Source organism: Thunnus albacares, chromosome 13 (genome assembly GCF_914725855.1).
Source record: "Thunnus albacares chromosome 13, fThuAlb1.1, whole genome shotgun sequence".
Lineage (NCBI taxonomy): Eukaryota > Metazoa > Chordata > Actinopteri > Scombriformes > Scombridae > Thunnus > Thunnus albacares.
The window spans coordinates 23122378-23137396 of NC_058118.1; the positions used below are offsets into that span (position 1 = coordinate 23122378).

Consider the following 15019-nt stretch of genomic DNA (forward strand, 5'->3'; position numbering starts at 1 on the left):
CCAAAGACAATAATAACACTTAACACAGAAAAATCTCCAAAATAAATGTAATGGAAACACCACCACAAAGAATAAGGGTTCAATTTTAAATTTGGGTCTGTTTTGTTCCCTTTTAAATGTTTAGTTTCATATTTATTTGATTTATTTTGTTACAGTGTAAGTACAGTACCGTCCATTTACCATCAGCTGTTCATGGTTTCACTGTGTTCATGTGGAAGTGTCACCTGGTCATCTCATTGTAGGAATATTTCCGCTTTCACACCTCAGATCACACTGCAGAGGTGTGATTTTGCTTTAAGCCTTGTTCACGTGCACACACACACACACACACACACGCACACACACACACACACACACGCACACACACACACACACACAGGGTCAAATCCATTACCAGAGGAGCAGAGAAGGCAGCTGACAGTAGCACTTTTCATTCCTGTGGGACACACACACACACACACACACACACACACACACACACACTGGTGGAGCAGATTTTACTGTTGTAAAATGAGGTGAAATTTATAGTTTCGGTTTGCATTTTTTTCCCCCCGAGATTAAGTTGTACGGTGGTCTCTAAAAAGAAATAAAACATACACATCAACAACTTTGAGAAGATGCTGAATCAAGCAGTCGAAACAGTGACACAGAAACAGATGTTCCTCAGATAAACACCGGCAGCACACTAATATCAAAGCGGTTAAATTAAAAAAACAAACAAAAAACAAACAAAAATTTCTTCTTCACCTAAAAGCTGATCATTCTTAAAATGGTCACCAAAGTGGAAAAATCTTAAAATTTGGTGGAAATACGAATGCAAACCTCATGGTAAACATTATATCTGCTAAACATCATGTTAGCATGTTAGCATTTGGCCCCAATGTACTGTAGTTGTTCACAGAGCTGTTAGCATGACGAGAAGGTGATATTTACTTATCCTGTTGCAAATTAATAATCAAGGGTGCAAATTTTTGAGTCACCACAATTTTTCTATTATTTGCATAAAGTGCCACTTAATAATAGCTGATGTTGGGCTGTTTGGTGTATTTTTATGATGTGTGGAAAGGAATGGGTGTTTTCTGCTACTGAACTTTGAATAGTGATTGAAGAGAAGACACTTTTGGATTTGCAGGCGTCTATTGATCCTGCAAGAGGAACACTGTAGCCTATGTGAGGAAATATTCAACATTTAAACCCATTTAACCTTTAACACTTTATTGATTGTTGCACTACTTTGAGAAATACATACATTCCCCCTCCATCCTCCATATTTTGCATTTCACTTTTCTTCCATTTTATGTGTAAATAACCTCAGTATGGTCCGTAAATAAGGAGAAACACAATTCTGCTGTTTAGTTCCTATAAAGCAGCAGCAAATCCTCAGTAAATATTCCCCTGAAGGTGCTTTCATGAGCTCGGTGGCGGCAATCACTCGCTGTCTGAAAGCACTTGTTTTATTTTAAGTTGTCAGTCTGTGATAAATTACATTTATAATTCCTGTTACATCCACTCTGCAGTTTCTATTGTTGCAGATTATTATTACTTATAATTTCAGACTGTATTGTTGGGAGCTGAACGCTCACAGCTGATGATTTTTATGCTTAACCAGTCTGCCAGGAAAAGGACCACAGACCCAGCATGCTGTCCTGACTCTTCATCGGCCACGACGCAACACAAATGCTTACAGATGTAACTCTGTGTATGTGCGTGTGAGGTTATTAATCCATGACTGCATGTGTATTGGTATCTTGGGAGCGTGTGTGTGTGATGTACCGTATAAGCATGTTTCTCCACTAATGCTCTGCTGATCCCTGGCATGTGCAGAAATTCATGTAAGGCATTCGGATGTTCAACCCACCCCCTTCTCCCTCCGTAGGAATTTAGTACTGAAATGGTTGATTACATGTTGTCAGACGTGTTAAAAGCTCACCGCTCTGGCTTCTGTATCTCAGCGCTACAACCCCCCCTACATCTTCTTTACTGTGACCAGTTTCACACATCATGTCCCCTCTCCGTCAGGGTCAAAGGTGAGGGAGCAGCTGCGAGCGACACTGCCTGCAGCAGGAAGGAGGTTCAAGGGCGCTGAGACGAGGCGTTCGCCGCCATCCAGCCAGTCGGTGACCTTCCAGCCTGCTGCTGTTATCCAGCTGTTAATAACGGTGTAACCCTGTTGTCATTTACACTGTTAGTCAATGTCAGTATCGCTACTGGTGAAGACACACCGGAAGCAAACAAATTACAGGTCATCACCTCACTCAGCTCAGATCCTTTACTTAAGCAAAAGTACCAATAAAAATAAGCAGAAAAATGTACAAACGTGACTGATATATGAGTCGATATCCTCCTGAGACCATAAATTAAGTGTTTGGGTGGTAAAAAAAACATCTTGTAAAGAAAAAAATACTACAACTTAATTTTATTCAAATTTTACAATATGTCCACTGTAGTGAACGACAGGATTTTATTGTTATCGAACATGAAGATTCTCCGTTCTTTTGTATTAACTTCACCATTTCACCTGAACCACATCCAGATCATTGATCACTTTCAAGATAGATCTGATCTTGTGGAAACGAACCCCCCCCCCCCCCCCCCTCCCCCCTTCCCCAGTTGTCCTCTTTAAGGATCAACAGGACTTAATAGTGTGACATGTACAGTATGAGAGATATAAGCAAAAACTTAATTTCCACTAGAGTGGACAGAAATGAATTGCTGGGTCTCAAGAGGATATGACATTAATAGACTGTTATTACTGATCACAGCTGGATAAATCTGAGGGATTTTGAGATGATTAATGGGAAATGAGAGAAGACGAAGAAGAAAAAACAATTGGTAATCATTTTTTAACAGAATTTTTGTTTTGTTTTTGTGAAATATTGGATAGTTTGACCTTTTGGGGTATTCAACCATTATTGAAATGAAACCATGTGAGAAGTTTTGATGGGAATTGTCTCTTTGGTGAAACTGTTAACAACTCATAGATTTCTGAAACATGACAAGAGACACAACTACACACTGGTTTGTTTGTTAGAGGTTAGCAGACAAAAAGTTTGGAGACTGTTAGTTGCATCTTTGATACTGTGTTGTTTTTGATAAGTTTATTAGTATTTTAATTAAATATTAAGGCTGTAGTCAACCAAAGAAAATCTTGGTTGACTGAAATTGTGAACTGAATTGGGGAAACAGAGCGATGTTCACGTAGTATAGTAAAAAAGCCAAGTTAGCCCTACAAGCTAGTGCATTAACAACATAGCATAGTTAGCGCCCTACATCGCTAGCGGGTGATGGTGATATCACGGCAACATTTTTTGCCGACACTAGATATCAAACAAAAGTAGCACTATCTTCTTCTTCTTCTTCTTCTCAATTAGGTGCATTACCACCACCTACCATTTTGAGTTATCTACCCCCACAAACAAACACAGAGCTAACTTTTTGCTAAACTTCGGGGGCCCAGCGCCCAGGGTGGGTCCAGGTGTAACACCAGCAATTGTCCAACTAATGAGAATTTGGTTGGACAAGAGCACAGCGCCCAACCAATCGACAGGAGACTATAGCCTTGGTAAATATATAGCAAGATATGTAAATTACTGAATTGTAGTGGAATAGAAGTATATAGTTGCAAAATAAATACTCAAGTACATAGAAGTACCTCAAAATTATACTTATGTACGCACTGGAGTAAATGTACTTGGCACCACTGGGCACCGAGTCAACATTCGCAGGTTAGTGAGTAGTTTGCTTGTTAGCAAACATTGTGTAAATAAGCAACCTGCACTTTATCCAGCAATTTACATGACATTGAGTCAAGCAGCACTTTGGTTTTGTTTGTACCTGTAATCATGGAGGCCCGGGACATAGAAAAGAGAGATCCTAGAAAGTATATACTGATGTATCCACAGAAGGTCAAGACTAAACTTACCCGGCTGCAGCTGCACTGATTTTTTTGCTGTCAGGTTTTTGGCAAAAACACTTTATTGCTGGAAAGTGAATTTCACCCTCATTTGCATAAACTTTCAACCCCTCCATGTTTTTGTGCCTCTGGTCAGTCTCGCATCACTGAGAATCCAAATCAATAGTACAGAACTCAAAGATAATCAGTTTACTGTCATGTTTTGCAAAGAAAAGCATTAAATCACCACATTTGAGAAGCTGAAACCAACTAATGTTTGACGTTTTGAGTAAAAAAACAAGACTAAAATGCTCATTTATCACAATAGTTGCCGATTAATTTTCTGTAGATCAACTAATTGACTGACTAACTGCATAATCGTTTGAGCTTTAATACACTTTTATTTTATTTACATATGTGTACTCCAAATAAAACTCAAAACTCACTTCAAAGTTTGTTTACTCTGCATTTCATGGCACACTTTGGACAAACAGTCATTCAAGCAGACTAAAATTACACACTGACATGCTTTATCCATCATAGTTGATCACTAGCTAGTGAAGTTTTTGACCACACCTTAGGTATTTTCAGACAGCCAACAGTTACAGAGTGCACTTCTGCTGCCCCAGCTACCAGCTACATCTGACTGCTGCTCTCCACCAACTGTTATCTCATCACATATGGATACGTTGACATTCAAGTCTGTAAAACAACATTAGATTCCTGTATATATACTTAAGTTTTAGTTAAGATATGTTATACAGCTGAGGGCAAGCGGCAACCCCCTGGGCTGAAAAATGAAGCCAATATGGAAGTGCCAAAAACCTGCATTCTATCTAATGGCCAGCAGGGGGCGACTCCACTGGCTGCAAAAACAAGTCCGATTGTATGGAAGTCTATGAGAAAATGATCCTACTTCTCTCTTGATTTATTACCTCAGTAAACTGCTTCCTAATGAGTTTATGGTCTCAATCACTAGTTTCAAGTCTTCTTCAATACAGCATGATGTTCATTTAGTAAATTATGGCCCCATTTAGAGTAAAATAGACAAGAAAGCAGGATATGCTTTAGGACGTGGCTACGTTGTAATTGACAAGTTGCTACCACGGCAACAACGTTGCTTACATAACGTAACCATTGCATAAAGGCGTAGCTGCTGCTTCAGTGTGTTTTCAGTTCACTAAAGTTAATTGTCACATTGTGGTCGCCTAAAAACAGTCTTGTTCCATCAGTGAGTCAGATGATCAGTTTTTCCGGTGTGTACATTTTGTTTTAACGGTTTTATGCCTCTTTCGCTAGCAAAAATTAGCATTAGCATTATCACTGTTAACCATAGATTATAAATGCACCGTGCTAACCAAGCTAGCGGCTAGCGCTATGGTCAGCTCCGCCCTCTCTTCGTCCAAATATGGTCACTTCTGGCTCCAGATGGCGATGGTCAAATCGGTACACTCAAGGCTTCAGAACGGCAGTTTGCAAACCAATGGGTGACGTCACGGTAACTACGTCCATAGTTTTTACAGTCTATGGCTGAGAGTTGCTCTCTTTAGTGTGTTTTAATACAGTGCATTGAGTGTTTGACCATGTTGTACCAAAAAAAATTTCCTCTGACTCTGGTCATACGGCCATTAAAGTAAAGCAAAATTAAGTGAATTGGGCAATTAGACTCATTGTTCTGTCATAAGTGTGAATCCATGATATCTTAATTTCAACAGCAGCATTTAAAAGAGAAAAAAAATACAGACTGCACACAATCAGCTCACATCACTTAAATCAGTCCTCAGTGGCTTTTTAAAAGGCTTTTTAAATATCAGAGAACTAAAATTTTAAACATCTTCAGTTCACTCCATTAAAAACTGATAAACTGAATGAAAATGTGCCAAGAAGAGACAGAAAAGCTGTGAGTCTTTGGTTTATACATATTTGTGTGTTTGTTTGGTTTATTGCTTTATTATTTGAGTTGTTTGTTTTTTAGTTGTCTTGATAAACAACATCATCCTCTCCTGTCTCCCTTCTTTGCCTCGTTTCTCTTTAAGATAGAGAGAACCAGGAATCAGGAGGGGGCTGTTCTTGTTGTCAGCTGCCCAGCCTGAGGGTCTCACAGCTGGGGGACACTTCTGCACGGCCCTGGGCCAATCCTGGAGCTCCAGAAATGACCCAGTCTGAGGGATGTGTGTATTCATCAGCAGTAATTAACAACAGCCCGGCACATCTATTTATCTGTAAAAATAAAAGCAATAAAAATGTCAGCAATTTGTGATGTTTTCCTTCCATAAAAAGTTTATAAGGAATACATACACAAACACTCACAAACATGAAATGCAAATTCTGTCTTTATCGCCCATTTTTGTTCATTCTTCTTCTGTCCTTAACATGTTTGAGTGTTAGCATTGTGGTTTATAAGTGTTTATGGAATTCACATTATGCTCTTTTTTTGTCATTTTGTCTCTGTTATTTAGTAGTTTTGAGGCAGAAATCATCCAGTTTACTGCGATATGTCCCCCAAACTAAACAGCAAAATTGGTTTATTAGTTCCTTCTAAAATGCATGACCTTCACAAAAATGATTCATGTGTTTTCTGATCTGCCACCTCTGAAAGTAGAAAAAAACTGTTGGAAACCAAGTGATCAGAGCAGTCTGAAGCTGGTGCTTTTTTTTACCTCATTATTTGACACATCGGCCACTTTTAACATGAACATCGGACATTGTGACATTATATATTCATGTGTTCTGTGATCTGCCACCTCTATGGCTAAACTTGCAATAACAAGGAAACAAGCCATAACACAACACTGACATATCATCAGCTTTGATACATTCAACTCGTTAGCAAACAGTTGCTTATTACTACATCCATCCACCAATTTCAATCAAGCCCCATGTGATGTAAGAAGGGGCATCAGATCTGAATGGCTTGTTGAATCACAGAGCAAGCAGCCTGCACCAAACTGACTGGGTTGTCTTTTTTCACAGTTTGTATGTAAGTAACACATCAGAGATTCAAATATATACACACAAGCGCTGAAAAGTGAGTTTTTCATAATACGGCCCCTTTAAATGAATCATTAAGGTGGATTTTCTTTTACAGTGTAGTGGCTCATGTTCAGCCTCTCTCTTTTCTCTCCGTCCACGTTTCTCATCTCGTCTGTTCGCTCTCCCTCCCTCCTCCTGTCTCTTCATCCCTCACCTCCCCACCCCCTCCCCCAGTTCCCTCTGTCGCACTCTCACTCACACACAAACGCACACTGAGCGCGCTCAGCAGGGAGCGTTAGTCATGAGACGGTCTCATTAATATCTCAGAGAAATGGCTAATGAGGGTTAATAAGACACCCAGCAGGACTGTGTATGTGTGTGTATGTGTGTGTGTGTGTGTGTGTGTGTGTGTGTGTGTGTGTGTGTTCGGGGTGTATCCGGTGGGGTTTCAGGTGTTAATCATCTCTTCGTCACCCGGTAGAGACGTATGAACGAAGAAACGGGGGGGATGAAGGAAAGGAGGGAGAGGATAAAAAATGTTAATGAAATGTAAATTAAAGTTAATAGTAATGATTGCACTGCATATAATTTCAGCCAAACCGTCCGGACCAATCAGACGTGAGCTGTGTTGAGTTCGGTGTGAGCGAGACGACTGTCACAGTCCACACAGTCAGGTGCCCCTCATTAGTTGCCATGGTAACCCCCGGAGGCAATCAGAAAGCTCATTAGTGATCTTTTCTTATTTGTTTCCTCCTGTTTGTTATCCCTCTGTATGTGCACTGCAGTGGGCAAGACAATTAGATTAAATTACACGAACAAGGCAAGATTATGTTAGATAAATGGAGTGAGATTAGATCAGATGAAACAATAAAATTTAAACACAACAATCAAATCCAGATTAGATTATTGGATAAAATTAAATGAGATCAGATGAGACAAGATTAAACAAAAGGTTAAATTATATTAAAAGGGTTGGGACTCTTTAGACCAGACAAAACTGAATTAGATGAGGCGAGATAATCCATTCAGTTTATCCAGGATCGGGTCATGGTGGCATCAGACTGAGTAAGGAAACCCAGACATCCTTCACCCCAGTAACGCCCTCCAGCTCCTCCTGGGGGATCCCAAGGCCAGGAGAGATTTGTAGTCCCTCAAGTGTGCCTGGATCCTAACCAGGTGTCCAAACCATAGATTATAATATCAAATGAGATTAGAATAGATTAGACGATAGACAAGACAAAACTAGTTCAAACAAATTTAGATTTTAATTGATGTAACAATATTAAATTAGATTAAAGGAGACCTCATCAGACAGTAACACAATGATGACAAGACTCCGGGAAAACACAGAGACCAACTAAGAAATAACCCAACATGCATATAACCCATCGTAAAAAGCACAACTTGACGTTTTTATTCTAAATTGTAAAGATGCAGTGTGTAGAATTTAGTGGCACTAATGGAACAGACTTGGCAGAAATGGAATATAATATTCATAAGTATGTTTAAGTACGTATAAGAATTGTTGTGTTTTCATTACCGTAGAATGAGCCCTTTATATCTACGTAAGGAGCGGCTCCTCTACCACGGAGCCCGCCATGTTGCGCCGCCATGTTTCTACAGTAGCCCAGAACGGACAAACCAAACACTGCAACTGAGAGGCTGCATTCAGATAAGATAAATAAGCTTTTTGAATTGTGAATCATGCAAAGCTGCTCTAGTGGAAATGAGAATATAATAGGTCCTCTTATGATTAACGTCATGCATTTTAGAGGGAACTAATAAACCTACTTTATTGTTTATTTTGGGGGACTTGTCAGGATGTTCTGTTCACTACTTGTTTCTGGTGAAAACAAGAGGACAAAAAAAATCAATTTTTGCAGGTTTAACAGTTTTATTTTTCCCTAAATAATCAATATGGCTGCAGCTCTGTGAAAGAACAAAGAAGTAGGAAGACTGCAGACCTGCTCTGCTGAGCCCGGAAATCGTTTCTCTGTATCTCTGCCCGTTTACTATCCTGCTCTGCCTCCCTCTGTGTCTCTCTCTCTCTCTCTCATCCATCTCACTTTCTTCTCCTCTTTTTCAGTTTCTGTTTTCTTTATTTACTACGCTGCTATCCCTCCTCCTCCTCCTCCTCCTCCTCCTCCTCTTCCTCCTCCCTTTCTCTCCATGCAGCTCGGAAACACAGTTGTTCCTCGAGCTCCCGTGATGCTTCTCCGCACTGTCACACCTGTCCGGAGGCCGTTTCACATTCACACTCTCTGCTGTTTACAGTTGTTCACACACACACACACACACATATATTAGTCAGTGTGTGTTCTCTCTCAGTTTGGATTCAGTTGACAGCACCTTCATATGAAAAAGCTTTCCTTCCAGATGGTGTGTGTGTGTGTGTGTGTGTGTGTGTGTATATACCTTGGAGCCAAGTGGTGCTCATACCTGAAACAGCAGTGTAAGCAGTCCTCTGAGCAGTCCAACTGCAGAAACACACACAATATATACTTAAACACACCTGTCAGGAGTGCTTTTACACCTATCAAACACACACACACACGCCAGCTGTGTGACATACACACACTCACTATGCTTACATATTTAATAGAGCCCGATCGTTGTAGCGTTGTGATATGTGCCGATACAAAAACTTTTTTTTACAGAACATAATGTAGTTAAATATAACTCTAACCGATGTCACTCATGCTTATCATATCTGTTTGCTATGTTAGCGAGGTAGCATCTCATTCATTCATTCTGCAGCTCAGCTGATGATTAAATCTGTTGAGTGTTGACGTCATCCTACATTGTTACCTAGTTGGTGAGATGCAATGCTGGAAAGTAAATCAACGACGTTTCCATCTTTTACTCTACTGTAACAACCGTCATGTCACTCATGCTTATCTCACTCGTTTGCTACATTAGCTAGCTAGCTAGCCACATAGCTACTTTCATACCCTGTCAGTTGAATGGAAGCTAACGTGAGCACCATTCTGCCTATACATTATAACATTAATAGAAGTGTAACTAATGATAATGTTACATGTATTCACACCAGGACTTTCAGTTTGGTACACCCACCAAACCGAACAATTCCAGTCGTTGCATTTATAAGAATTAAAATTTAAACTTCTGGTTTTCCACCGGATTCGCTGAATGTTTATAGCAGAAAAGCTGTTCATCTCTCGACTCAGCAGCAGCGAACCATCAGTTACTGTTTTTGACCGTTACGAACCGACCGTTATCATGCATTAACGGCGAAATATACCTAAATATAAAGATAAATTCATCATTAGTGAAGATTAAGCTATTTAGAATATAATATGGAATAGAACATGCAATGCAAACTAGTTTGGTTCCAGCTCAAATATATAATTCAGTTAATGTCTCACACTTTTTTTTATTTATATATTTTTTTTACAGATGGCTGAGGGAGGAAGAAGTAAGCTGTGGGACTTCTTCACCAAGAACTCATCTGGTCCAGTCATCTGTAATATCTGTGCCGGTTCTGTCAGTCAGGGATCAAGCAGCCTCAAACAGAAAAACACAACCAACTTGTGGGCAAAGTGCAACATAAAGAAGCCTACCATGAGTCGCATGATGAAGCAGCACAGCCTAAAGAAGACAAAGCTCCATCGTCAACAACATAACCCACAATCAAACAAGTCTTTGATAAGACCACAAAGTGGACCCAAACTGACCTGGACATGGAAATGATACCCACTGATATCCCGCTTTATGCAGTTGTAGAGGTTTTAAAAGCCAAGGCAGAGCCCAGGTACCTTTTGAAAACTGAGAAGTATTTCTGCACTCAGCTGATGGGCCAAATTCACAAGTATTCAAGTTTATTCTATGACAACCTGTAATAAAATAAAGCAACTTCTCTCTGTGGAAAATACAAGAAACTGCATCGCGCTCATGAGCTTGACTGCTCATTTCATCGACAAGTTGTGTTGAATGTGAAGGCCATGTCGGGGTCCCACACAGGGGAAAACATCGGGCAGGAATGTAACATCAACACACAGCGTGTCCTCCTGGTGGTAAGGGACAGCGGTAAAAGCCATGAAGCTTGCGGAGATGTCTGACCTGAGCTGCAGTGCTCAGGGCCTCAGCTCCCAGAGGGTGGCGGTGGACATACTGGCCAAACTAAAAAGAAATAGCTACACACTTTAAGTTTCAAGTTTCAAGCTTCAAATGTATTTTATTTAAGACTATGCTGGAGAGTCTGGAGAAGAGGTTCTTGAAGGTAGACAGAAACCACCAGTGATGAGGGAGACCCCGAAAGGCAGAGAGCGGAGGACCAGGCCCACAGTCTTCTAGACAGTCTGTATGACACCATGCTCACTTCAACCAGTCATGCACAGGCACTTAGGGGATCCTTGAAGAGCTTGAGAGATACATAAAAAGAGGCAAAACATGGGAGAGGTGGAAGGACAACAGTAAGCACTTCAAGGGACTATCAGACCAGGAGGCACCTCTCCTGTCCACCCTCCTCTGTGCCAAGTGAGAGGGTGTTCGGCAATATTGGCAGCGTTTATGAAGAAAAGCGGAGCTCACTCAAAGGAGACAATGCAGAAAAGCTGTGCTTCCTGCATTATAAGCTACCTCTGTTGGACTGGCAGTATTAAGGACTGTACGACTGAGGGGGGCTTGTGAAAAAGAATGTGTTACATTCATTTAATTGTTCATTTATATAGGCTTGTCCCACACAACATATCACATTCTTTGCAGCTATAGTTATATAGGCAGCATTGTATATTTGATCAAGTAATGTATGTGTGTGTGTGTGTGTGTGTGTGTGTGTGTTTATTTTAATAGTTATTTATAATGATTCAATTCCCGGTGAAGTTTACTATTTCAGTGCACTGATGTCATTTTGGACAATAAAGTTTATTGTTAAACTGTAAAATATCCTGCTTCCATCACATATCTTTGACACAAGTGTTTGAAAACCACATATGGGGCTAATATTTAAAGGATATGACTGTTGATTTTGTATATTTTTCTTAATCTCAACAAATCTCATGTTTGGATCCAAACCAGCAATGAACTGATCTACTAACAAGTATTGTGTGTGTATCCAAAGCCTGATATATCTTATTCTGTGCTGTAGACCTCCATTTTGTCCAAAAACCATTAAAAACACGTCAGTGAGCTACATCGCTGCACTGGGTGACATGTTCCTTCATCATGAAGAGTTTGGTCACGTTAGTTTGTTTAGAAACGGCTCCAAAGACTAATAACAGTGATTTTCAGTCTCTGGAGAGTAGTTCTGTGTAAGGCAGACGCCACTGAGCAGGAATGCGGTCCTGTCTACAGCTTCACTAGCTTGCTATGCTACATATCACAACATTACCCATAAGCACAGATGTCACTTCAGGGTCAAAACTCCAAGCTCACCTGCTATTTGGTTCATGTATATGCAGCAGCTACAAGTGCAAAAGGTCTCCGTTAACTGGAATATTTACTGGTTTTGGATTTTTTCTTCTTCAACCACATCTACTGGTTGGAGAGTGTTTGAATAATTATTCTATCATTGCTGCATATTTGGTCCAAGTTTGTCTGGTAATTGTTGATCCAATCCACGACTGGCAGCACGGCTGTATTTTTACCAAAATACCAACAACACCCTGTGCTGTGACATTCAAATGAACCTCCCACCTGTGCACTATGTGTGCAGCACTGGGCAACAAAAGTGAATTTCAATGTCAAGATAAAAGACAAACTGAGCTCTGCTTGTGCTGGTTGCTGCGCCGGTTAGTGCACCGCCACAAAGATAAGGCCCTCAGTGTAACATCTGCCAATCTCCCAAAAAAAAATACCAAACAGCTTTCTGTTTTCACCGAGGCTGACAGTTTCCCTCTGCTTCCAGGCTTTGTGTTATGCTTGGCTAAACACGTTCTGTGTGCACAAACATATTTCTAAAATTTCCAACTCCTCCTTTATTTGAGATTAAATTGACCAATCAGACAATCATTCAAAACTTCAGAGTATTTCTTTAGTACTTTTATTTTCTGTCGGGGTACGGTGGGAAGTGTTCAGATGAGATTAACAGTTTTGGTGTGGCAGGCAGCGCTGTATGTTGACAGTCAGTGGATTATCCTTCTGTTAACATTAATCATTTCATCTTAATCCAATTATGCCAACAGGCTGTAAACTCACCTCATCACCGCTCCCCTTGTTTCTCTCTGCTCTTCTCCTCTAGCATTATTTTTCCTGCTGCCTCCTGTCACATCATATCCTCCTCTCCTTCCTCCTCTCCTTCCTCCTCCTCCTCCTCCTTCTCCTCCTCCTCCTGAGAAAGTGACAGTGAAACAGCAGCTATATTAAGCACCGTTCAGGAGCGCTGACTGTTGCGTTATTGTTCACCGGGTAATAACAGCCGTCATCTGTAAGGACACAGCATTAAAAATCCTTAGACGGCTGTCAGCTTCACTGTTAACCTACATTGATGAGAAAGAAGTGAAATGAAAAGTGAAACTGGAAAGGAAATGACAAAGAAAGAAGAAGAAGAAGAAGAAGAAGAAGAAGAAGAGGGGATTTACAGCATTAAAAAGCTAAACAAATATTTACAGACAAAGAGTGAGCTCAAACAGTCTATTTAGCACGTTGCCATACAGTCTGTCAGCGAAGGTCCACTGTTAAAGCTACACTTTGATAATCTGATTACTCTTCAGTTTGGGCTCTAACCTGATTTCAGAAATGTTCACATAAGCAGTATTATACAATTTTTATACACATAAGCAGGAAAACCATCTTTCATTTTTCAGATTAAGCGACTAAAAATAACCTTGTTAACACAGCCAGATTACTGATGGAGAAACCTAATTACCTAAACCCTTAAATGGTTTTCTCGCAGGTTTTTGTTTGCATGACAAATTCCCAGGATGAGCAGGGAATGTGACAGCAAAGAAATGGGATGGTAGGAGTCAAAACTGTGTGTTGTTGTATCTAAAACTTAAAGACTTAAAGGAGAACTCCACTGATTTTACACATCAAAGCATGTTTCCAGGTGTAAAATGTAGCATGAAGCCTTTTGTGTTTTGCAGAGGGAGCTGTGTGAAATCTAATAAATTGCTTCAAGTTATGTCACTTGAGTTAACGTCAATTGGGGCTGAAAACTACAAGTTTGAAACATGAAAAAATCTGTGGGTGTGGAGTTAGAAAGAAGTGAGGCTAGCAGCTCCAGGCTACATTAGCTGCTACTAGCATAACACGTTCGAATTGCTGACTGAACTGTTGGTGGTCCAGTTGCATTGTGGGTGATGTAGGCGCCAGGTTTTGACAAGGAAGAGGAACGCATGGAATGATGATACTGTGAGTTTGACAGTCTTATAGGAGTCTTGAAGTACTCAACACTCATGAAGTGTCATGCAGTACTCTTTTAAGTACTTCATTCATGTTTCAAACTGACTTAAGGTCTTTGAACACCAAGTCCGTTTTTTTCGTCCGAAATTGTCGCACGTTAAAAAATAAATATGACGTCACATTGTGTCAATCACGTTTATTACGCACCGACTCCGAAAGTTTCATCCGTCATTAAAGTTTCGGAGACAGGGAGTACAACCAAGAAATGTTCATATTCTTGTGTGACATACACACAACCCAAAATTCACATCAGAAGAAGACGTTAGAGGCACATAAGCGCTATGATCTCCGTCCTGTCAGCAGCACAGTTCAGGTGGACAGATTGTCTTCACCAGGCTGATTGATATCAGAAATTTTTTGGACAATTTTTTTAATTTTTTTAATGAGAAGGTCATATAATGGATATCTAGAATGCTTCAGAAATATATAAAGAAATACCGGCGGTGCAGACTGCCCTCATGTCAAGGCTTTCTTCTGGCAGCAGAGCCTAAATACTTGAAGTGTCTTCAACGCTGACATATTATATCTCAAGCTGATTTTTTCATCCAAACTCCGATATGTTTTTTTTCTCCAGCTCAAAAAGCTCTGATAGTTGATTAAGAAGCAGATGTAAGTTATATTCAAAAAGTATTTTTCCAAAAACAGGTATTGGAAATGAGGGGGTCCGTCTTATAATGAGGGTCACATTATATTCGGACCAATACGGTATCCTGTGATCGCAGGAAGTGGATCATTTGTCACTTTCATGTACCAATGAAACCAGACAAGAAGTATCAGAGGAACAAACACCTG

General features: G+C 40.2%; 1 long non-coding RNA gene across 2 annotated transcripts; it reads right to left on the minus strand.

Moving 5' to 3' along the window:
- Positions 1-6030: 6030 nt before the first annotated feature.
- On the minus strand, positions 6031-14402 carry LOC122994859. Of its 2 annotated transcripts, none has more exons than XR_006406679.1 (4): positions 13022-14402; positions 9674-11246; positions 9305-9342; positions 6031-6112 (listed from the first exon to the last, which is right to left on the minus strand). It is a non-coding gene; the product is annotated as an uncharacterized LOC122994859 (long non-coding RNA). The 2 variants fall into 2 exon arrangements; XR_006406678.1 differs by lacking the exon at positions 6031-6112 and adding an exon at positions 9041-9129.
- Between the last annotated feature and the right edge of the window lie 617 nt (positions 14403-15019).